Source organism: Bos indicus, chromosome 1, assembly GCF_029378745.1.
Source record: "Bos indicus isolate NIAB-ARS_2022 breed Sahiwal x Tharparkar chromosome 1, NIAB-ARS_B.indTharparkar_mat_pri_1.0, whole genome shotgun sequence".
Classification (NCBI taxonomy): domain Eukaryota; kingdom Metazoa; phylum Chordata; class Mammalia; order Artiodactyla; family Bovidae; genus Bos; species Bos indicus.
Window position 1 is genome coordinate 4,697,778 of NC_091760.1, and position 25,872 is coordinate 4,723,649.

General features: G+C 43.5%; 1 protein-coding gene across 4 annotated transcripts in view; it reads left to right on the plus strand.

Annotated features, from left to right (window-relative positions):
* Positions 1-25,872, plus strand: part of TIAM1 (TIAM Rac1 associated GEF 1) — a 466,993-nt gene that overhangs the window by 4,454 nt on the left and 436,667 nt on the right. The gene's annotated exons all lie outside the window — the stretch shown is intronic.

Consider the following 25,872-nt stretch of genomic DNA (forward strand, 5'->3'; position numbering starts at 1 on the left):
CAAGACTTTCGCTGTTCCTGTGGTCTCCAGGGAGCTCATTAAGCCATCCGTAAAGGCCTAGACTGTGGGTGTACAGAGATTCCTCCCAGACTCGTGTGAGATTCTTCTAGAAGGCGTTGGAGCTCTTGCTAGGTAGAGAGAGATTCTTCCCTCATTGGGCTGAGGCTGAGTTTAGAGCCTGGCATTTGGCTGCAAGTGGAGTCTCAGTTCATTGAAATAGCAGCAAGAAAGAAGAAAAACAAAACACAAGCAGAACAAAACCCTGGCACAATCTAAGAGCCAGTCAGCTGTGTACATCCGAAGGATGCTGAACAAAGAGTGATGATTCAGTGAGCAGCCCTGTGGGAGGAAAGGTGCTTTTAGAGGAGCACTTTCTGAATAGCCCAAGGCCCTCCGAGTCTTGGCGCAGTCACAGGGTTTCTTTGCATACAGACATTTGGGTGTAGCAGTTTGGAGCCAAGCAGGAAGGTGCCACGTGTGTGCTGGCTCGGGCCACTTTGAAGGAGGAGAGATGAAAGGGAGGGAGGCGTTGTCTTTGGTTAAAATACGACACAACCCGCCCCCCCCACCCCCCGCCCCGATTATTTATTTCCAGCTTCTACAGCAGAATTTTATTACAAACTAAATAATAAGTATATTGATGAATAAACAGATGAGTGAGGAGGTAAGTGATTGGGAGACTGGACCTGGGACCCAGCTTGGCTTGGGATAGGTGAGGAGTAGATGGGGAATTAGGTGAAGGAGATTCAGTTGCTTGTCCTTAAAAACCCCAAACACAGTTCTCTGTGCCCTGGGAGGAGGCAGGATATCCTGCCTTCTCAGTGGCTGCCCTTCTGTTGCCCGAGTACCCGCCTCCTGGGCCAGGAGGGGCTAACCTTTTAAACTCAGATTCATTCTGGTTCCTGCTCCTGGCTTCCTCTGCCGTCTATGGCAGGGATAATGAGCTAGAAAAAGTCACCAGGTCAGCCCCAGAGGAGAGGAAGTCAGGGGGAGTCCTGGGTCTGGGAATCTTCCCTGTGGAGTTGTCAGCACCACGGAAATGGATGGGTGGGGGTTTTTCTATCTGATGCTTGCTTTTCTTTTCTTTTTTAAAATATTTATTATTTGTTTATCTGCACTGGGTTTTAGTTGCAGCGTGCGGATCTTCACTGGTGGTGCATGGGAATCTCAGTTCCCTGGTAGGGAGTGAATCTGGGCAGCTTGCCTTGGGAGCAGAGAGTCTTAGCCAGTGGCCCACCAGGGAAGTCCCCAGTGCTTGCTTTTCAGAAGAGGAGATGGGCCTGAGGTCTGCAGGTTGAGCCTGAAGGGCCCTTAGGAGGTGGAATCTGCCTTGCCCCCCCTTCCTACCCCACCCCCAGAGGTCTTTGGGAGAGAGATTCCAGCCCAAAGCCTGATCATCTCAGGCTCTCTCTTGACAAGATCTCTCTTGACCCAGATGGCTCTCCTGTGTTGGGCAGGGAGCTCTTGGCCGCATTCCGGGCACAAGAAGATTTCAAGCTAGAACGTCTAGAACAGTCAGGACCTTATTAGCTAGTTCCCACTTGCTTTTAGGACAGCGTTTGAGAAGGTGAGAACTGTGGGCTTAGTCTCATCATGACATTCAGATGTGCATTTTGGTTTCATTTTTGGACTTAACAGGAGTCTGACCTAACTACTGAGATAATGTGTTCGTTTTGGTCTTTTTTCAATTTTTTATTTTTCTGGCTACCAGGAGTGGCTTGTGGAATGTTAGTTCCCTGACCGGGGGTTGAACCTGCGTCCTCAGCAGTGACAGGGCGGTGTCCTAACCCCTGGGCCACCACGGCGTCCCTGAAATGTACCTCCTGATCTCAAGGTTATCCTTGGAGTGGGAACATGAGGGTCTAATTATTTCTCGTGCTGTAGCCCCCTAGGATCTGATAACCACAGTGTCGCTTTCTATGCCTATAAGGCCCCTAGATTGCTTGGGTACCCTGGTCACTCTTGGTTGTGCCTGGTCCCTGGCGTCACGGCTGATTCTGCCACCTACCATTCTCAAAAGTGCCCCGGGGCGGCCACCTGGAATCCAGAGCCCCAAGCGTCAGGAGTTGTCACCCTGAGTATGTTTAAGTAACTGTGGGTCGTGCTTCCCAGATGGCAAATCCTGCTCTGTTCTGGTGGCATCAGCCTCCTTATTCACCTTTTGGTTTTTAAAATGCCTTCACTGCCATGTGTAAAACAGACAGCTAGTACAATGCAGGGAGCTCAACTTGGTGCTCTGTGATGACCTAGAGGGAGAGGGAGGTCCAAGAAGGAGGGAGACATGTGTATACATATAGCTGATTCATTTTAATGTATAGCAGAAACGAACGCAACATTGTAAAACAGCTATACTCCATTAAAAAAACTAAATAAGTGCCTTCAAGCTGTGCAGGGAGAATAATGCCCCACGTGCCTTCTCTCATCTAAGATGTCTTTGGATCCAGAAGTTGTTGAAAGTGAAGTCACTCAGTCGTGTCTGACTCTTTGCAACCCCACGAACTGTAGCCTGCCAGGCTCTTCCGTCCATGGGATTTTCCAGGCAAGAGTACTGGAGTGGGTTCCCATTTCCTTCTCCAGGGGATCTTCCCAGTGCAGGGATCGAACCTAGGTGTCCCTCAATTGCAGGCAGACTCTTTACCTTTTGAATTATCGGGTAATCCAGAAGTTGTTAGGACCTTCAAAATACTCTTGCCATGGTGAAGCTTTGACCTAATGATGCTTCTTAACTGCCACAGAGAGGGTAGGGACTCTGTGTGTGCTTCTTATTCTCTTAAGGATCTAACATGTTACATTTCCAAATTGGCTTCCTAAGGATGCAGTCTTTGGCTGTAAAACTTGAGTCAGTTTTGCTGTAATATATTGAAATCGCAGTTTCACTCACTGATGGTGATCGACCACAGTATTCTTCCTGATGCCAAGTACACTCCTTCTTTCACGTGGATTCTTCTGTTCAAGTAATGCCAAGTTCGATTTGTTTCTAAAAACAACGTGCAAAATAATAATCCCATGTCGTATTAGCAGCCTAGGGGAAAAGATGAGCTTGCTGTGAAAAACATGTTCTGTTTGTTTTTTTCCCACCCACTCCTGTACTCTCCAGAAATAAATCACTTTTGTTCATTTTTCTTCCTCTACTGATTATCTTTATATTGCTATATAATCTGCTTATGCCATTTTCATTTGACTTCCTGTTATGACAAAAGACAGTTTAGCTTACTTATTGTGTCTTATTTCCTTTCTTCTCCAGATTTTTGATGCTTGTCTTTATGGTTCAGCCTTTCTGTTGCTTGTATGGACTAATTCAGTTCCATCAACCCATGGCAGTGCCCTTTGCCTCCTTTCCCTTTGTGAAATGAGGATGTCACTGTCCTGACCTGCCTTTCCTCTTGACTTCCCTTCCTGTTTTACCTCCAGCTTCTGTCAGATGTCAGGGTTGATGAGACTGTTCTGTAAGCATGATAAGGATGATGAAGTTTTCTGTGCTTTCTCTATTTTTTTTATTGATAACAGATTTATTAAGATATGATTTACTGGGTTGGCCAAAAAGGTCATTTGGGTTTTTCTGTAACATTTTATGGAAAAACCCAAACAAACTTTTGGGCCAACCAATACATACTTCCTTGGTGGCTCAGTGCTAAAGAACTTGCCTGCCAATGCAGGAGATGTGTGTTTGATCCCTGGGTCGGGAAGATCCCCTGGAGAAGGAAATGGTAACCCACTCCAGGATTCTTGCCTGGAGAATCCTATGGACAGACTACAGTCCATGGGGTCGCAAAGAGTTGGACATGACATAGCGGTGGAACAACAATAATACATACCAAACAATTCAGTTCTTTAAAGTATACAATTGAGTGGTTTTTGGTATACTTGCAGAATTGAGCAGACATCAATTTTAGAACATTTTCATTACCTCCAAAAGAAACCCATACCTGTTACCACTTACTTCCCTTACCCACCCATCCAGCCAGTCTCCAGTAACCACTGATCTATTTTCTGTCTCTATTTGTTGTTGTTCAGTCTCTCAGTCTTGTCTGACTCTTTGTGACTCCATGGACTGCAACACATCAGGCTTCCCTGTCCTTCATCATTTCCCAGAGTTTGCTCAAACTCTTGTTCATATAGTCGATGATGCCATCCAACCATCTCATCCTCTGTCGTCCCCTTCTCCCGCCTTCAATCTTTCCCAGCATCAGGGACTTTTCTAATGAGTCAGCTCTTCGCATCAGGTGGCCAAAGTATTGGAGCTTCAGCTTCAACATCAGTCCTTCCAATGAATATTAAGGATTGATTTCCATTAGGATGGACTGGTTGGATCTCCTTGCAGTCCAAGGGACTCTCAGGAGTCTTCTCCAACACCACAGTTCAAAAGCATCAGTTCTTCAGTGCTCAGCCTTCTTTATGGGCCAACTCTCACATCCACTCATAACTACTGGAAAAACCATAGCTTTGACTAGAAGGACCTTTGTTGGCAAAGTAATGTCTCTGCTTTTTAATAAGCTGTCTAGGTTGGTCATAGCTTTTCTTCCAAGCAGCAACCGTCTTTTAATTTCATGGCTACAGTCACCATCTGCAGTGATTTTGCAGCTCAAGAAAATAAAATCTATCACTATTTTCATTGTTTCCCCATCTATTAGCCATAAAGTGATGGGACTGGATGTCATGATCTTAATTTTCTGAATGTTGAGTTTTAAGTCAACTTTTTCACTCTGCTCTTTCACTTTCATCAAGATGCTCTTTAGTTCTTCTTTGCTTTCTGCCATAAGGGTCGTGTCATCTGTGTATCTGAGGTTATTGATATTACTCCCGGCAGTCTTGATTCCAGCTTGTGCTTTATCCAGCCTGGCATTTCACATGATGTATTCTGCATATAAGTTAAATAAGCAGGGTGACAATATACAGCCTTGACGTACTCCTTTCCTAATTTTGAACCAGTCCATTGTTCCATGTCTGGTTCTAACTGTTGCTTCTTGACCTGCATACAGATTTCTTAGGAGGCAGTTCAGGTGGTCTGGTATTCCCATCTCTTTAAGAATTTTCTAGTTTGTTGTGATCCACAAAGTCAAAGGCTTTGGCATAGTCAGTGAAGCAGAAGTAGATGTTCTGGAATTCTCTTGTTTTTTCAGTGATTCAGCAGATGTTGGCAATTTGATCTCTGGTTCCTCTACTTTTTCTAAATCCAACTTGAACATCTGGAAGTTCACAGTTCATGTACTGTTGAAGCCTAGCTTGGAGAATTTTGAGCATTACTTTGCTAGCATGTGAAATGAGTGCAATTGTGCACTGGTTTGAGCATTCTTTGGCATTACCTTTCTTTGCGACTGGAATGAAAACTGACCTTTTCCAGTCCTGTGGCCACTGCTGAATTTTCCAAGTTTGTGGCATATTGAGTGCAGCACTTTCACAGCATCATCTTTGAGGATTTGAAATAGCTCAGCTGGAATTCCATCACCTCCACTAGCTTTGTTCGTGGTGATGCTTTCCAAGGCCCACTTGACTTCACATTCCAGGATGTCTGGCTTTAGGTCAGTGATCACACCATCGTGATCATCTGGGTCGTGAAGATCTGTTTTGTACAGTTCTCCTGTGTATTCTTGCCACCTCTTCTTAATATCTTCTGCTTCTGTTAGGTCGATACCGTTTCTGTCCTTTATTGTGCTCATCTCTATAGACTTGCTTACTCTGCACATTATGTATAAACTGGGTCATATAATGTATGGTCTTTTGTGACTGTCTTTCAGTTAGCATGTTATTTTCAAGGGTCTTCCAGGTTGTGGCATGTCTGTACTTCATTCTGTTTTTAAAAAAATATTTATTTATTTAATTTGTCTGCACCAGATCTTAGTTGAAGCACGTGAGATCTTAGTTGCGGCATGTGGGATGTAGTTCCCTGACCAGGAATTGAACCTGGGCTCCTGCAGTGGGAGCTTGGAGTCTTAGCCCCTGGACTACCAGGAAAGTCCCAGCATTTCGATCTTTTTTACTGATGAATAATGTTTCTTTGTATGGATATATCACGTTTTATTTACGTCCATTCATCAGTTGATGGGCATTTGGGTTGTTTCTACCTCATGACTATTGTGCGTTGTTACTGCTGTAAACATTAGTTTACAAATACTTGTTGGAATACTTGTTTTAAATTCTTTTTGGTATATACCTAGGAGTGGAATTGCTGGATTGTATGATAATTCTATGTTTGAATTTCTGAGGAGCTGCTAGATTGTTTTCCAAAGTAACTGTACCGTCTTACATTCCTGTCAGCAGTGAATGAATGAGGATTCTAATTTCTCATATCCTTGCTAGCATTTATCATTAATTTTTTTGATTTTAGTCATCTTCGTGGATGAGAGGAAATATGGCCTTTTGATTTTAATTTGCATTTCCCTGATACGTAATAATGTTGAGCGTTTTTTCAAGTGCTCATTGGTGAATTGTGTGTTGGACAATTGGACATTGGAGAAATAGATATTGGAGAAATGTCTATTTAGACCCTTTGCTCATTTTAAAATTTGGTTTCTGTCTCTATTAAATCATACATATTCTTTGCATATTCTTGATAAAAGTACCTTATCAGATATATGATTTGTAAACATTTTCTTCGTTCGGTGAGTCACCATTTCACTCTTCTGATGGCATCCTTTACATATGGTTTGCTTTTGAAAAGCCAAAGGTCAATAAAGATGTTTGCTTAGTTGTGACTCTGACAGTAACTAAGTCAACTTTGTACTCCAGGTTATACTAGTTTTATATTTTCTGTAGTTATACTGGAATGACTTAACTGATAGATTGAGAAAAGAAATACTGGGAACATTTTTAATTCTCTGATTGCACATTAAAAAAGAGCAATTTTTTCATTTACTTTAAAAACTGTGTGAATGACTCGGTTATTTATTTACCAAAGTTGCAGAAGGGTATATTTTTGCAAAGTAATTTGAAGGGAGCTGTCTTGGGTGTCAACTTTTGGGTCATACATTTTTTTTTGCTGGTTGAAATATTTATCACTGTGTTATATTAGGTTCTTATATTAGTTAAGAACTGGGGCCAGTTTTGCTCACTGGGCGACTTTTGGAAATGTCTGGAGATATTTTAGGTTGTTCTACTGGAGAAGTACCTAGCATCTACCTAGCTTCCCAGGTGGCTCAGGCAGTGAAGAATCTGCCTGCAGTGCAGGAGACCTGGGTTCTATTCCTGGGTTGGGACGATCCCCTGGAGAAGGAAACGGCAACCACTCCAGTACTCTTGCCTGGAGAGCTCCCATGGACAGGGGAGGCTGGCCGGCTGCAGTCCATGGGGTCGCAAAGAGCTGGACACGACTGAGACTGAGCGCAGCACTGGGGGAGTATCGAGCATCTACCTAGAGACAGAGAGATGTCTGGACTAAGCGCAGCACTGGGGGAGTATCGAGCATCTACCTAGAGACAGAGAGATGTCTGGCATCTCGGCGGTACAAGCCAAGGATGTTGCTAACATCTGCAATGCAGGGTCAGTGCCTCAGACAAAGAGTTTCTGGTTCATAGTCCGAGGTGCTGAGGCTGAGTAACACTGCGTTCAAAAGACACAAGTATTGTTAGAGAGCCGCACATTTAAGTTTCTTTACTTAGGATAGTTGCCTGTGTTGTTTCGGTGTTTGGAAGTGAACTATCTTGAGACATCAGATTATTTTGGTTATTTAAAACATTTTGGTCATATTTTAGTGAAAATTAGATTTGAGCATCTTTTTTTTTTTTCGGGTAGAGAGTTTTAAGATATTGGATAACAATTTCAGGCATTTGGGGCTTCTCGGTGCTTAAGTTCATCTTTTTAATGACTTCCGGATGTTGCTAATGACTGTATCCTGAATTCTGCTGTGCTTCATGTTATGGGAGGAAAAATATTTGCAGGCTGATCATTATAATGTTACTCTTCTTAAGTAATTTATTGAGCATGAAAAATATGTTTAGAAAAAAATGTTCCCAGTACAGTGCAAGATCTACTGTACAGTTTTATTATAGAAAAGTCTTATGAATGTTGGAATCATCTCACTTTGAAATCTTTATGATTAGAAATTATTTCAATTCTGCAATTATATCAATTGAACTTTAACATTTCATTGTCATTTAAAAAAGTGCAGCCTCCCAACTATGGTTTTTGCTCAACTAAACAAGTTAACAATTTTAAAGTAGATTTTAAAACTTCACCCAGTGGTTTTGTTTTTCCTTTTTTGTCCCCTTTTCTTCACTTCCCTGACAGTTAATTGCTTTAATTTGGGGACTGAATGCCTGCAACTTTGGTCCTGTGACCTCTCACCAATTGTATCAAACCATTTAAATTACTTTAAAGAAAAGGTTTGTGGGTGCCTGTGGCATGATTTCAGCTAAATAAGAAAGCACCCAAATGACCTCCTCTTTCTTGGAAGAAATGGGGTCATAACCAGTTGGACTTTTTTGATAGATGTTGTTAGGTTAGTCTTAGGACCTCTGAATCTTTAGAAATCCAAGTGAACGAGCCTTTCTTTAAACTGAAACTAGTTAACAGAGCTTATGTGAGTGAGAAGGGCTAAAATGATTCCTTACATATAGCCTTTGAATTTTGATTTTAATTAATTTAATTTTAATCTGTGCCTTCTTAGCCTGTGATACAGCAGTTCTGAATCCCATCTACATCAGGATAAGTGAATTTATGGGCCTGCTAGCAACCAGCAGTGTATAGTGTCTGGATTCTGTTATAGCATATGGACCCAGCTCCTCTAGCATTCCAAAGCCCAGCCATAGCTAAGACAGCCAAGGGTTACACGTACAGGCCTATACATATAGGCCTTAAGGAGACTGGTACCAAGGCCATAAAATATAGTTCTTGGTTGCTGTGTTATGGTTGCTAGGAAACCATAACTTGGGAAAAAATGGAACTCTTGCAAAAAGATCTTAATGTACCTTAAACATTAAGGTTTCCATCTTGGAAAAGTTATTTGGTAGATTTTTGAACTGAAGAGCTTAATAAGGAGTCAAGTTGAATAGTTTAATGCCTTGAACATTATAACTAACTTAAGGATGCTGTGAGAGTCATGTTTCTGAATTTGCTCTTTTTATTTGAATCAGATCTCTCCGACTTCTGCTGCTGCTGCTGCTAAGTCGCTTCAGTCGTGTCCGACTCTGTGCGACCCCATAGATGGCAGCCCACCAGGCTCCCGCGTCACTGGGATTCTCCAGGCAAGAACACTGGAGTGGGTTGCCATTTCCTTCTCCAATGCATGAAAGTGAAAAGTGAAAGTGAAGTCACTCAGTTGTGTACAACTCTTAGTGACCCATGGACTGCAGCCCACCAGGCTCCTCTGTCCATGGGGTTTTCCAGGCAAGAGTATTGGAGTGGGGTGCCATTGCCTTCTCCACTCTGACCTCTAGCAGTGTTAAAATGGTTAATGGCCTTTGATTACCTGGCTCACTGTTGATTTTTCTCAGATGTTCTGTGGGGTTCTTTTCCCTCGCATTTTCTTTATCTGGATGATTCTTCCCAAATAACTCATCCTCAATTTTTTTCTTTAACTATAAAGTATTTCTCTTAATTATATCAGGTAAATATAGCCAAATAGCAACAATGAATGTCTTTTAGTGTTGAAGTTAGGGGGAATCTTATTTTCTTAGGCATAGTTTTCTCAAACTGAAAGATTTTATAATCATTAGGGGTTACTTGTATAATCAGAAAATTATATTGATTAAACCCACATTCATCTTTGGGTAGATGGTGACTAGTAGAAGCTTAATCTCCCAAATTGTATTTTTTTGTAATCCATTTAAACCTGGGGATTAAAGAGCAAAGTGCCCTCTCAAAAGTAAGGATCGCAGGACTGTGGATTCTGGCCTGGAATGAACAAAGATGAGAAAGCCCTCGGGGGCAGCCAAGAAGCCCAATGATTAAATCTCAATGGATGGATTAGCCCCATTGTTGACTGATCTTTTCAGGATGGGATTGAACCCAGACCTTCAGTCATCAGAAAGTGGTTGACCTTCGAGGGTTGACTGCTTCCCTTCCTTACACCCCTTTCCCCTTAGGCGGTGTTCTTACCCCCAAGGTTCCAGTCGTGGCTGTGTCTCATGAGCTCAGTTTTTCTCTAGGATCACCTCCTAGTTCATGTACTATCCATCTTCTCTGAAGGTCCTAAAACCTTGATTATTTCTAAGTCAAGCTTAATTCATATTTGCGTTCATTTCCTAGGGTTACTAGTAAAAGGTGCCTCGAATGGATGACCGAAGACAAGACACATTGATTCTCTCGTAGTTCTGGATGCTAGAAGTTCAAAATCAAGATGGCAGCAGGGCCATGTTCCCTCTGAAGGTTCCAGGGTAGAATCTTTTCTTGCCTCTTCCAGCTTCTGCTGGCTCTTGGCATTCCTGGGCTTCTGACATCCTCACTGCAATCTCAGCCTCCTTCTCATGGTCGTCTTCTTTTGTGGCTGTGTGTTTGTTTCTGAATCTCCTCCTCTCTTGTTAAGACACTAGCTATTGGATGTAGGGTCCATCTTAATTCCTATTTAATGTCACCCTAACTTGGTTATATCTGCCAAGATCGAATTTCCAATTAAGATTATAGTCATAGTTACTACAGATCAAGGCTTAAACATATATTTTGGGGGGGACACCACTCAGCCCACAAGTGTGTGCGACCACTCCGTTAGACTGCCTGCTAAAGTCACCTGAGAGTGCGTAGCGCGGGTGTGTACTTATTGCCAAAAAGCGTGACTTTCTTAGAGCTTAGCTCTGATATGTCACCGTGTGTGGAAACTTACAGAGACTCTGTCTAGCCCTATGGCCCCAGCCCTGCTTTCCCACTTCATCTCTCAGGATTCCTTTCTCAAATGCTTAGAGCCAGTGAAGCAGGAGTCCTCTTTGCCTTGGAATACATCCTATTCTTTCTTATATATGTTCACACTCTCTCTAGATATGGACTATTCCTGTTTTTGCTAGCCCTTCTTCCAGGTCTGGTCGAAATCAGCCATCTTTATGTTGTTTCCTCGACGTTTTAGTGTTTAACGGTGCTTTATTTTTATTTTTTGGCTGTGCTGTGTAACTTGCAGGATCTTAGATCCCTGACCAGAGGTTGTACCTGGACCCCTGCAGTCCAGTCGTAACCACTGGGCCACCAGGGAAGTCCTTAGTGGCTTTTTTATATGGAGGCGTTATCATAGTTTGTCTCATGTTGTTTCCTAGACTGCAGGCACTATTCTCCCCCCGCCCCCGGAAATCTTCTCACAGTCACTTCAAGAAAGGTCCTCCCAAGAAAAGCCATGGCTTGGAAAGGTTCATGATTAGCCCAAAGAAATCGAGTGGGGAGGCCCAGCTGGAAATCTCACTAAGTCTTCAGGCTCCAAATGGCAAGTTGTTACCATGGTGCTGGAAATTAGAGGTCATCATACACTCCAATAGCAACTGAAGAGAAGCCCCAAAGACAGAACAGTTACCTAGTTTTCCTGGGAAAATGTATGGATTCTGGGATATACAGAGGGCATGAAGGTAGGGTTGACCTTAGATTGCAGACACTTTGCAGTCAGGATCTCAGCCAGACTGATCTTGGTTTTGCCCATCATGCCTCTGTGGAGGAGCCCCCAGCTTATAACATTCCACAGTCAGTATGCAAGCATGGTTTTCTATTCTTTGCCAAGATGGTGGGCTGTTGCTATGGATGAGAAACCTAAGGTGGTAAAGGTGTAGACTCAGGAGAGACTTGGGACAAGCATATTCCTTGATGGATGACTTGTAGCATGCAGGGGGTGCAATGTTGAGACGAGAGCATTAATTGCAGATGACCACAGAGGGAGGGATGAAGGCCACTGGCTCTAGGGAAAGTGAAATCTCAAGTTGCTGGTTGAGATCAGATAAGGGTCCAAGTCTCTGCTATGGCATTTCTAAACTATTTGCTAGTTGAGGCCTTGTATTCTTTGCAATCTCATGAACCGTGGCTCCTCTGTTCATGGAGTTCTCCAGGCAAGAATACTGGAGTGGGTTGCCTTTTCCTTCTCCAGGGGATCTTCCCAGACCAGAGACTGAATCAACATCTCCAGCATTGGCAGCCTGGTTCTTTACCACCAAGCCACCAGGGAAGCCCTAGTTGAGGGCAGCAGAGGCTAATAAATGGAGTAGGAAATGGCAACCCACTCCATTATTCTTGCCTGGAAGAATCCCATGGACAGAGGAGCCTGAAGGGTTACAGTCCATGGGGTTGTACAGAGTCGGACACGACTGAAGCGACTTAGCATGCACGAGGCTATTAAAGGAACTTTGCGTTGCATGGATCAGCTTACTCTTTAAAGTATATTTTTATTTACTGTATGTTTGTTGTAAGAAACAAACCATGGTTGAAACCGACCATAGTGGGTTTCACCTCCCAACTAAGTCTTGACAGAACAATCAAGTATATTTAAAAAGAAATGTTCTGCATGTTGCTACTATAGGAGCACACTGTTGCTTCTGGTTTTTCTTTGTTCTTTCTTATCCATCTTTTCACGTCCTTTTTACCTATTTGTAATTCTTGCAGAGCTACAGATTTATATCTTCTTTTCTTCGACATTACATCAATTCTATAAAGTAACTACATGGACAAAGGCAAAAAGAACTGTGGGTACACCGGGTACAAACTCCCAGTGCAGATAAACTGACGTGAGATTTGTTCTTTGCAGTGAATGGGAGATCAGTGGAACTTCTTTTGAGCAGGAAGAATTGGCAAAATGTCTGGACCATTAAGAAAATGGATTTTGTGATTAGTTTGAAAACTAGGCCAAACAACAAAGACATACTATATAGTACAGGGAACTGTATTCAGTATCCTGTGATAACATAATGGAAAAGAATATGAAAAAGAATATATATATATGTATAACTGAGTTACTTTGCTGTATAGCAATTAAAGACAACATTGTAAATCAATTATTGTACTTCAATAAAATTAAAAAAAATACCAATGGGAAAAGTTAGACTTCAGAAAAGAACATTAGTTATCATACAATTCATTGAATCATACCAGATATGTAAAATTTCATAACAAACCTCACTGGTTGCCACTAAAGGTTACTAGGGCAGCAATGTGTCTGCTGCTGCTGCTAAGTCACTTCAGTCGTGTCTGACTCTGTATGACCCCATGGACGGCAGCCCACCAAGCTCCCCGGTCTCTGGGATTCTTCAGGCAAGAACACTGGAGTGGGTTGCCATTTCCTTCTCCAATGCATGAAAGTGAAAAGTGAAAGTGAAGTCGCTCAGTCGTGTTCGACTCTTAGTGACCCCATGGACTGCAGCCCACCAGGCTCCTCTGCCCATGGGATTTTCCAGGCAACGGTACTAGAGTGGGGTGCCATTGCCTTCTCCAATGTATCTGCAAATTGATAAATAAAAAAAGAATCAGCAAAAAGCAAAAACAAAACCACCAACAAAACTAGGTAACCAACTAGTTTTCCTGCAAATAAGATTTGTAAAGCAACATGTTAATATATCTATTGGGGTTAGTCTTTGTTTTTGACCTAGTTCCCTTCCTTAAATGCCTCTGTAGATCAGTAGGGAGACCAGATAATAATTGTGTGGTATCTGTTTCAAGACATTTTCTTTTCATTTTTATAAAGTAAGTTTATCTATTAAAAAATAAAGCAGCCTTATCATGCCCATGCTTGTATATGGTGGTCACATGTTCCAGTGAGCTGACCACTTACATAACCACCCTCCTGTAACCAGGTATTTGTTGTGTTTCTTTTTTAACCATTATTTTAAGATTCCTTTGAAGTTCTTGATGCATATTTTGCTTTTTTCCTATTTTTTTAAACTTGTTTTTCTCAGGCTAAATTCTCAGGATGTGATATCTGTTTCAAATATGACATTAAAAAAAAGCTCTTGCTTTGAATTGCCAACCTGCTTTAAAAAGTCTTGATCAGTTCATATGTATGAATGTATTGACCTCACCATGACTGATCTGCTTTGGGTCTTAATTATTATTTTTATTTTATTTTATTTTTTTAAATTTTATTTTATTTTTTTGGGTCTTAATTATTTAATTTAGTTTTGTTATTGTTATTACAATCATAAAGAATCTATCTCTCTCTCTTTGCTTTTCAGGTAGACCGAACTTTTTGTGTCTATCATTTTGAACATTATTTCAAGCTTTTAGAAAACACGATTATTGCCTTGTCTTTTAAATCCTTTACATTCCCTGGAGAAAAATAAGATAGAATGAGAAAAAACTTTTTTGACTTCCTCATCTGTGAGATAATGAGGTAGAAACAAATTGTTCTGAGGGCCTTTCTAGCCTTTCCAATGTCCATAGCTTAGAGTTGATGAATCCAAAGTTTAAAGGGTGAATGGGATGCAACATTAAGTGTTCTGATACATGGACTGGTGAACTGGCTGTAGATGACCTGCTGTGGCTAGTTTTTGGTTTTTGTTAATAGGTTTCGGTTTATAGAGTAGTTTTAGTTCATAGCAAAATGGAGCTGAAAGCTCAGAGAGTTTTCATCTGTCCCCTCTCCCCACATGTGCACAGCCCCATATGGTCAACAGCTCCCACCAGAGTGGTGTGTTGGTTACAATCAGTGAAGCTACACGGACTCATCATCACTCAGATCCCACTGTTTACATTAGGGCTTGCCGCTGGTTGTTACATAAACATTACTTTGCCAACAAAGGTCCATCTAGTCAAGGCTATGGTTTTTCCTGTGGTCATGTATGGATGTGAGAGTTGGACTATAAAGAAAGCTGAGTGCCGAAGAATTGATGCTTTTGAACTGTGGTGTTGGAGAAGACTCTTGAGAGTCCCTTGGACTGCAAGGAGATCCACCCAGTCCATCCTAAAGGAGATCAGTCCTGAGTGTTCATTGAAAGGACTGATGCTGAAGCTGAAACTCCAATACTTTGGCCACCTGATGTGAAGAGCTGACTCATTGGAAAAGACCCTGATGCTGTGAAAGGTTGAAGGTGGGATGAGAAGGGGACGACAGAGGATGAGATGGTTGGTTGGCATCACTGACTCAATGGACATGAGTTTGGGTAAACTCCGGGAGTTGGTGATGGACAGGGAGGCCTGGCGTGCTGCAGTCCATGGGGTCGCAAAGAGTTGGACATGACTGAGCAACTGAACTGAACTGAGTGATGTGTGTCTACGTGTATTACAGTATCATGTAGTAGTTTCAATACCCTAAAAATCCCCTGTGCTCTCTTTCCATCTCTCCCCCAGCCCCTGGCAACAACTAATCTTTTTATCATTGCCATAAACTTTCCTTTTCCAGTATATCATATAGTTGAGCTCTGGCTGGTTTTGAGGAGGCTGATGTCACTGTTGAGAGTCATTCCTCAGGAGTCTTTCCCCACCATTCCCTGGCTTCTACTGGGATCACCTCTAGATTGGGATTTTAGAGTCAGAGGGATTGATAAAGGCCTCCCAACCCAGGAGTCTTCTCTGTGACACCCTGGCTGAGGAATGTCACATGAGCCTTTGTTGCAGTTGTCATTACGCAGCTGACAGAACAGAAGACTCAGAGGCCAAGGGTCTGGGTTCCAGTCCTGGCGCCGACTTGGATTAGCTGAGTCACTTGCCCTTTCTGAGGCTGGCCCTTTGGTCTCTCTGTGGAGTGATGCTGAGTAGTGCCTGCTCCCACGTTATAGGGTTCCTGTGGGCTGGCCTTCGCTAACACCAAAAGAACGTGCATCAGGCAGGCAGTCTGGTCCTTGGTTGAGCAAATGAATTGTTAGAAAGTTGCTCCCTGCAGGGAATGGAGGTCTGCCGTCCTGAAACTTCCTCCCATTGATGCCAACACTGTCTTTTGGGGGCATAAAGCCAACCCCCTCTGGAGGTGGTGATGTATATACATAACCATTTGTGGTTGGCTGTCGTGCCTCCCCCCACCTCACTGCAGAAACTCTTTCCAAGAAAAATTCTTTGCTTCTTCTGTCCCTCATATCACATAGATTCTCCTCCTCCTCATCTAAATATAAGTGTATTTTAGTAGAGAGAAGTCAATTTAACAAAAAATAGGAAGACTTTTCTGTTTTCAACTCATTTTTCCTTTTTATTGAAATATAGTTAATTTACAGTATTGTGTTAGCTTCAGGTGTACAGCAAGGTGATTCATTTATATATATATGTATTCCAATTATTTTCCATTATAGGTTATTGTAAGATATTGAGTATAGTGCCCTGTGCTACACAGTAGGTCCTTGTTGCTTGTCTCTTTTATGTATAGTAGTGTGTATATGTTAACATCTGTCATACTCCTAACTTATCCTTCCTCCCCTCCTTTTCCTCTTTGGTAACCATAAGTTTGTTTTCTTGATCTGAGTCTGTTTTGTGTATAGATTCATTTATTTGATTTTTTAGATTCCACGTGTAAGTGATATCATACAATGTTTGTCATCGTCTGACTTCACCAAGTATAATATTCTCTAGGTCCGTGCACATTGCTGCACATATCAATATTTCATTCTTCTTTATGGCTGAGTAATATCTCATTGTATATGTGGTATCTGTATATCTGTATATACATATAGATGTATTTACATATGGTATATCTCTCACATCGCTTTAATCTGTTCGTCTGTTGATGGCCCCTTGAGTTGTTTTCATCACATGGATTCTTTAGTTCTGTGAACACCCAATTCAGCATTTCAGATTATGGTATAAAGAAATGTTATGGGTTTAATTTTGTCCCCCCAGATTCATATATTGAGGCCCTGACCCCCAGGACCTCGGAATGTGACTGACTTTGGAGACAGAGCCTATAAGGAAGTTAGTTAAAATGAGGTCCTTAGGGTGGCCCCTAATCCAGGTGTCCCTTAAGAAGAGGAAGTGTGGACACACACAGAGATGCCAGGGGTACCTGAGCACACAGGAAGGGCAGGTGAGCACACAGGAGGGACGGTGAGCACACAGGAAGGACAGGTGAGCACACAGGAAGGATAGGTGAGCACACAGCAGGGACAGGTGAGCACACAGGAGGGACGGTGAGCACACAGGAAGGGCAGGTGAGCACACAGGAAGGATAGGTGAGCACACAGCAAGGACAGGTGAGCACACAGGAGGGACAGGTGAGCACACAGGAAGGGCAGGTGAGCACACAGGAAGGATAGGTGAGCACACAGCAGGGACAGGTGAGCACACAGCAAGGACAGGTGAGCACACAGGGACAGGTGAGCACACAGGAAGGGCAGGTGAGCACACAGGAAGGACAGGTGAGCACACAGGAAGGACAGGTGAGCACACAGGAAGGACAGGTGAGCACACAGGAAGGACAGGTGAGCACACAGGAGGGACGGTGAGCACACAGGAAGGACAGGTGAGCACACAGGAAGGATAGGTGAGCACACAGCAGGGACAGGTGAGCACACAGGAGGGACGGTGAGCACACAGGAAGGGCAGGTGAGCACACAGGAAGGATAGGTGAGCACACAGCAAGGACAGGTGAGCACACAGGAGGGACAGGTGAGCACACAGGAAGGGCAGGTGAGCACACAGGAAGGATAGGTGAGCACACAGCAGGGACAGGTGAGCACACAGCAAGGACAGGTGAGCACACAGGGACAGGTGAGCACACAGGAAGGGCAGGTGAGCACACAGCAAGGACAGGTGAGCGCACAGGAAGGGCAGGTGAGCACACAGGAGGGACGGTGAGCACACAGGAAGGGCAGGTGAGCACACAGGAAGGACAGGTGCGCACACAGGAAGGGCAGGTGAGCACACAGAAGGGACAGGTGAGCACACAGGAAGGACAGGTGAGACTGGCTACCTTTGACAGATCATTTCCTTTGTGCTGGGCCTTTCTGCTGCTTTACACACTGCCTTAAGAAATCCTTACCAACAAGGACCTACTGATTATAACAGCGAACTCTCAATATTCTGTTTTTTCTTTTTTTCTTTTTGTTTGTTTTTGTCACACTGCATGGTATACAAGATCCTAAGTTTCCCGACCAGGGAGTGAATCTGTGCCCCCTGAATTGGAAGTGTGGAGTCCCTACCACTGGACTACCAAGGAAGTCCCTCTATTCAATATTCTGTAAAAACTTAAATGAGAAAAGAATTTGAAAAATAGATACATGTGTCTCTATAACTGAATCACTTTGCTGTACACCCGAAACTAACCCAACATTCTAAATCAGCTATTGTTCAGTTGCACAGTCATGTCTGACTCTTTGCGATCCCGTGGACTGCAGCACGTAAGGCCTCCCTGTCCATCACCAATTCCCAGAACTTACTCAAACTCATATCCATGGAGTCGGTGATGCCATCCAACCATCTCATCCTCTGCTGTCCCCTTCCTCTCCTGCCTTCAATCTTTCCCATATAAAATAAAAATTAAAACAAATAATCGAAGAACAAAAAAAAACCAAAAAAAACAAAAAAAACAAATAATCGCAATAAAGGAAAAAAAATCCTTGCAAGGTGGGTATTGCTCTCCCATTTGATAGATCAGAAAGTCCGGAAGCAGAGAGAGATGACATGAGCAAGGCCAGGTGATGTAGATTTCATGGATCCACTAATATCTATGGTCATCAGCCAATGACAACATCTGGGTGGTTACGGGGATGGAAATAGGCTGACTCCACCCCCCTCACCCCAATATTCTTCCTCTATCAAGTCCGCCATGTCCCCCAGCCCCCTCCTCGGAGAATCCAGGGTGCCCATGTGACTTGCTCCACTGAGCAGACTGTTTATTGTGGAATCACCAACCCCACTTTCGTTTTTTCCTCTCATTTAATGCAATCCAGTCGCTCAGAGCACTTTGTCAGAGGTGGTTTATTTGGGCCAGACCATTTAAGAATGGCAGAGATTTCCTGTGCAGAGGTTTTATGTCGGTGCTGTGTGTGTGCTCGCGAAGGCAGATGGACGTTTAAGTGTGTGTGAGACGAAGGACCGCAGACTCTGGAGCCTGGGGACCACGCGGTGCTGTAAGGCTCACCCCCGCGCCAGCTGTGCAGCTCCTCCAGGCCTTCTGCATTTCCCATTTACGGGGCCCTTTTACTGTTATGACACCTGTTTAAGTCTGGTGTTTCCATTACTCGGGGGCCTGGGAGGTGGTTGGAGCTGGTGGCCAGGCAGGGGCTCTCTGCAGCTCCTAAGCTCAGGCCGCTGCCCCTTCTCCCGCCACTTCTCATGGAAAATCCATTCTTGGTGTTTTGTTTCAGTGAGAAAAGCATAAAAATATTTTCAGAGACCCTCCTCCTCGCCGCTCCCCTCCCCAGCCTTTCAGCCTTTGACGAAGGGGACCAAATCCCTTTTGAAGCAAAGAAAACACTAGTGAAAACATTGTCTTCACATTGGTTTTAGGACAAAAAAAGGATGATTTTAAAAGCACATTACAAAACCAATACAATATTGTAAAGTGATTAGCCTCCAATTAAAATACATAAATTTATATTAAAAAAATAAAAAAATAAAGCACATTACGTGGACTTTGTCCAGTGAAATTCCATGACATTAGATTTGTCTGGAACGGCTTTCTGTGTCATCTCTCTTAGAATTATCGTTATCATCGAGCCAGGAGAACTGCCGTACACTGGGTGTTGTCTGCTCCCTTGAACAGATAGGAAGCTGTTTAACAAGATTTGTGCACTTAAAAAGTAAAGTGCTATTTCCAAAAGTATACAAATTGGAATGTAATGTGTATGTTGAAAAGTGTACATCATGTTAAGTGTCTAGCTTGATGAGCTAAGCAAGACACCTGTGTAGCCAGCATTCAGATCCAGAGTCAGAACGTGCCGAGACCCCAAAACCATCCCCAAGCCCCTTCCTGTCAGCACCCCTCTAACAGCGCCTCAGTCCAGGCTGTTTCTAACCTGTAGAGCATAGTGAAGGATGCATGAAGAAGCCGTGTTCTTGCCCTGCCTCTGTTCACCCCCTCTTTCTTTCTTCCCTTTGGCTTCGCTGGGCCTTGGTTGCTGTGTGCAGGCCTCCTCTAGTTGTGGCCAGTGAGGGCTACGCTCCAGTTGTGGAGCGTGGGCTCTGGAGCACGGGCTCAGCAGTTGTGGCATATGGGCTGTGTTGCTCAGCAACGTATGCGATCTTCTGGCTGCTTTTCAATATGCTATCTATGGATATGGAATCAAGATTTCCAAGAGAAATATCAATAACCTCAGATATGCAATTGACACCACCCTTATGGCAGAAAGTGAAGAGGAACTACAAAGCCTCTTGATGAAAGTGAAAGAGGAGAGTGAAAAAGTTGGCTTAAAGCTCAACATTCAGAAAAAGAAGATCATGGCATGTGGTCCCATCATTTCATGGGAAATAAATGGGGAAACAGTGTTAGACTTTATTTTTTTGGGCTCCAAAATCACTGCAGATGGTGATTGCAGCCATGAAATTAAAAGACGCTTACTCCTTGGAAGGAAAGTTATGACCAACCTAGATAGCATATTCAAAAGCAGAGACATTACTTTAGTCAAGGCTATGGTTTTTCCAGTGGTCATGTATGGATGTGAGAGTTGGACTGTGAAGAAAGCTGAGCACCAAAGAATTGATGCTTTTGGACTGTGGTGTTGGAGAAGACTCTTGAGAGTCCTTGGACTGCAAGGAGATCCAACCAGTCCATTCTGAAGGAGATCAGCCTTGGGATTTCTTTGGAAGGAATGATGCTAAAGCTGAAACTCCAGTACTTTGGCCACCTCATGTGAAGAGTTGACTCATTGGAAAAGACTCTGATGCTGGGAGGGATTGGGGGCAGGAGGAGAAGGGAACGACAGAGGATGAGATGGCTGGATGGCATCACCGACCTGATGGACGTGAGTTTGGGTAGACTCCGGGAGTTGGTGATGGACAGGGAGGCCTGGCGAGCTGCGATTCATGGGGTCACAAAGAGTTGGACACAACTGAGTGTCACACACTGAATTGTGCCAGGGCTGGACTTCAGACTCTCATGGCAGCTGAAAATCCTTCTCTGGGCACCTAACTGCCCATGAGAAGGTGCAGGGAGCATCTAAGCTCTAGTGAGATCAGGGTGATGGGAAGAAGGAAGAATCTGGGTGGATAACCAGCTTGCGACTTGCCACCCTGCCAAAGTTCCTGTGAGATCTCAGAGGCCTGGGTCTTCATTTTTTACATGTTTTTGACCAAGCTGCCCTGCTGTGGAATCTTAGTTCCCTGACCAAAGGTCAAATCGAAGCCTTCAGCAGTGAAAGCACAGAATCCTAACCACTGGACCATCAGGGAAATCCCTATTTTTATTTACTTTTAAATTAAAAAAAAAAAACACCCCAAAATGAACTTTTATTATCTTGGCTTGAGTTTTTAAAATGACTGCCTTATGTGCATTAATCATCGGGACCCCTGATGACCACGCTACACTACAGCGATCAAGTGATGACTGATGGTTGGGAGGCTATAAGAAATTGGTGGAAAAGAGAAACATTTCATCCTGAGGCCTTTATATTCTGACCAGTTCCTTGCAGGGTTCATTGAGTGAGGAAGGTGGAGTGTCCTGGGTACTTTGCACCCGGGCTGGGTGGGCATACGCGCTGTCAGAGGTTGTCCCTATGAACAGCCCTTCACGACTGTGCATCTTGCTAGGAGTCCAACTCCTTGAAAATTGGGACATGGAGAAAACTGGGCAAAAGGGGAAATGTAAAACAGAATGTTGGAAAAGGGGAATTCTTGCTCTGGAAGTGCTCCCTACATTTTTTTTTTTTTCATTTTTAGAGTCTTTATTGAATTTTTTAATAATATTGCTTCTTTTTTTAAAAAATATTTTATTGAGGGATAATTGCATTACAGAATTTTGTTGTTTTCTGTCAAACCTCAACATGAATCAGCCATAGGTATACATATATCTCCTCCCTTTTGAACCTTCCTCCCATATCCCTTCCTATCCCACCCCTCTAGGTTGATACAGAGCCCCTGTTTGAGTTTCCTGAGCCATACAGCAAGTTTCTGTTGGCTATCTATTTTACATATGGTAATGTAAGTTTCCATGTTACGCTTTCCATACATCTCACCCTCTCCTCCCCTCTCCCCAACGTCCATAAGTCCCTTCTCTATGTCTGTTTCTCCACTGCTGCCCTGTAAATAAATTCTTTAGAACCATTTTTCTAGATTCTGTATGTATGCATTAGAATACGATACTTATCTTTCTTTTTCTGACTCACTTCACTCTGTATAATAGGTTCCAGGTTCATCTACCTCATCAGAACTGACTCAAATGCATTTCTTTTTATGGCTGAGTAATATTCCATTGTGTATATGTACCACAACTTCTTTATCCATTCATCTGTCGATGGACATCTAGGTTGCTTCCATGTTCTAGCTATTGTAAAAAGTGCTGCAATGAACATTGGGATATGTGTGTCTTTTTCAATTTTGGTTTCTTCAGGGTATATGCCTAGGAGTGGGATTGCTGGGTCATATGGTGGTGGCTCAGAGGTTAAAGCATCTGCCTCCAATGTGGGAGACCCAGGTTCAGTCCCTGGGTCGGGAAGATCCCCTGGAGAAGGAAATGGTAACCCACTCCAGTATTCTTGCCTAGAGAATCCCATGGATGCAGAAGCCTGGTAGGCTACAGTCCATGGGGTTGCAAAGAGTTGGACACGACTGAGCAACTTCACCATCACCACGATGATGGTTTTATTCCTGGTTTTTTAAGGAATTTCCATACCGTCTTCCATAGTGGCTGTATCAATTTGCATTCCCATCAACAGTGCAAGACTGTTCTCTTTTCTCCACACCCTTTCCAGCATTTATTGTCTGTAGACTTTTTGATAAGGGCCATTCTGAACAGTGTGAGATGATATCTCATTGTGGTTTTGATTTGCATTTCTCTAATAATGAGTGATGTTGAGCATCTTTGCATGTGTTTGTTAGTCATCTGTATGTCTTCTTTGGAGAAATGTCTGTTTAGGTCTTTTTCCCACTTTTTGATTTGTTTTTCTGTATGAGCTGCTTGAATATTTTGGAAATTAATCCTTTGTCAGTTGTTTCATTTGCTGTTATTTCCTCCCATTCTGAGGGTTGTCTTTTCAGCTTGCTTATAGTGTCCTTTGCTGTGCAAAAGCTTAGACGTTTAATCAGGTCGCACTTGTTTACTTTTGTTTTTATTTCCGTTACTCTAGAAGCTGGGTCATAGAGGATCTTGCTTTGATTTATGTCATCGAGTGTTCTGTCTGTTTTCCTCTAAGAGTTTTATAGTGTCTGGTCTTCCATTTAGGTCTTTAATCCATTTTGAGTTTATCTTTGTGTATGGTGTTAGGAAACGTTCTAATTTCACTCTTTGACATGTAGCTGTCCAGTTTTCCCAGCACCATTGATTGAAGAGGCTGTCTTTGTCCCATTGTATATTCTTGCCTCCTTGGTCAAAACTAAGGTACCTTATAGGTGCATGGGTTTATTTCTGGGCTGTCTCTCTTGTTCCTCCTACATTTTGTGGGGGGCATGCTGCACAGCCTGTGGAATCTTGATTCCCCAACAACCAGGGACCAAGCCCGTGCCCCCTGAAGTGGCAGTGCCGTGTCCTAGCCCCTGGAGCACCAGCGAAGTCCTGCTCCCTGTGGGTTGTTTGTGCAGCATTCCACTGAAGAATGGGCCATGGGATGCTTGAGGGTTTGGCCACCCTGTGATGCTGACCTGGGTGATAGCGGCAGCTGGGGTGAGTGGGGACCCGGATCTGTCAGTGGGTGGGCCAGGCTCATTCCTAGCCTCACGGGTCCTCAAATAGGGTCCTCTTCCCATGAAGCTCCGTGAAGCTTGTAGTTCACTGTTGTTCAGTCGCTCAGTCGTGTCTGACTCTTTACGACCCCATGATCTGCAACATGCCAGACTTCACTGTCTTTCACTATCTCCCAGAGTTTGCTCAAACTCATGTCTATTGAGTCAGTGATGCCATCCAACCATTTCATCCTCTGTCGCCCCCTTCTCCTCCTGCCTTCAATCTTTCCCAGCATCAGCGTCTTTTTCCAATGAGGCGACTCTATGCATCAGGTGGCCAGGTACTGGTGCTTCAGCTTCAGCATCAGTCCTTCCAGTGAATATTCAGGGTTGACCTCCTTTTGGATTGACTGGTTTGATCTTGCAGTCCAAGGGACTCTCAGGACTTCTCCAGCACCACAGTTCAAAAGCATCAATTCTTTGGCACTCATACCTTTCAGGAATTTTAAGGAATCAAAACTTATTTAATTATGCTTCAGTTTTAAGATGATATAAAAAAAAATTGGGTCAAGAAGAACTTCGTACATTAACTTAAAGCAAAAACTACCCTGAGAAAGTGTCATGCACTGCAGATACCCTGACAGTGACTGTTCTTTTAAGATTCTTTGGATCGTAAAGACTCAGTGATGGGCAGACAGAAATTAAGATTACTGAGTGCTGATTTTGGATACTTTGTTTTGTCCTGGAATTTAGAACAGAGCTGGTTATTAACACAGGGGGCTCAGTTTCCTGTAGTTAAAGATGCTTGCTCTCTCAATGCAGGATTTAACGACTTTTTAATAAGGCCTGGAGATCCACAAAGAAAAATACCTCCTGGCCTGCCTGTTGTGCTTAGAAGTTAATAGTGAGTTTGGACATGTTTTGTTTCAGCCCCTACTGTGATTTCTGTACCTAGGAGTACTCAATAAATACCCTGTGTTTTCTGTTCTATTGAGGGGTGTTAGGTTTGTGGATATGAAATCCAGGACCCGGGAGAGGTTCTCCTGATTCTGGGTGGCTATTTCTGATAGAACAAAGGGTGTGTCTGCCCTTGAATGGGGGCTGTGTGAAAGAAAAGTTCTGCATATCCTGTGATTAGGCATTTAAGAAAGATCAGGAATCCTTTATACTTCAGAAATTTTTTATCTAAACCTCATTCCCAACTGGGCACACATAGAGCATCTATAGCTGGACTGCCCACCCTGGTGGCCACTAGCCACTGGGGCTACTGCTCTTGAAAATGGGTAGTCTGATGGTGACTGCAGCCATGCAATTAAAAGACGCTTACTCCTTGGAAGGAAAGTTATGACCAACCTAGATAGCATATTCAAAAGCAGAGACAGTACTTTGCCAACAAAGGTCCGTCTAGTTAAGGCTATGGTTTTTCCAGTGGTCATATATGGATGTGAAAGTTGGACTGTGAAGAAAGCTGAGCGCCGAAGAACTAATGCTTTTGAACTATGGTGTTGGAGAAGACTCATGAGAGTCCCTTGGACTACAAGGAGATCCAACCAGTCCATTCTGAAGGAGATCAGTCCTGGGTGTTCTTTGGAAGGGCTGATGCTAAAGCTGAAACTCCAATACTTTGGCCACCTCATGCGAAGAGTTGACTCATTGGAAAAGACTCTGATGCTGGGAGGGATTGGGGGCAGGAGGAGAAGGGGACGACAGAGGATGAGATGGCTGGATGGCATCACTGACTCAATGGACATGAGTTTGGGTAAACTCCAGGAGCTGGTGATGGACAGGGAGGCCTGGCATGCTGCAATTCATGGGGTCGCAAAGAGTTGGATACGACTGAGCGACTGAACTGAACTGAACTGATGTCTCCCAAGAAGACAGACAGATGGCCAACATGTACATGAAAAAGATGCTCAACATCACTAATTTTTAGAGAAATGCAGATCAAAACTACAGTGAGGTACCGCCTCACACTGGTCAAAACAGTCATCATCAAAAAATCTACAAATAACAAATACTGGAGAGTACTCTTGCCTGGCACATCCCATGGACGGAGGAGCATGGTGGGCTACATACAGTCCATGGGGTCGCTAAGAGTCGGACACGACTGAGTGACTTCACTTTCACTTTTTACTTTAATGCTTTGGAGAAGGCGATGGCACCCCACTCCAGTACTCTTGCCTGGAAAATCCCATGGACGGAGGAGCCTGGTAGGCTGCAGTCCATGGGGTTGCTAAGGGTTGGACACGACTGAGCGACTTCACTTTCACTTTTCACTTTAATGCTTTGGAGAAGGAAATGGCAACCCAC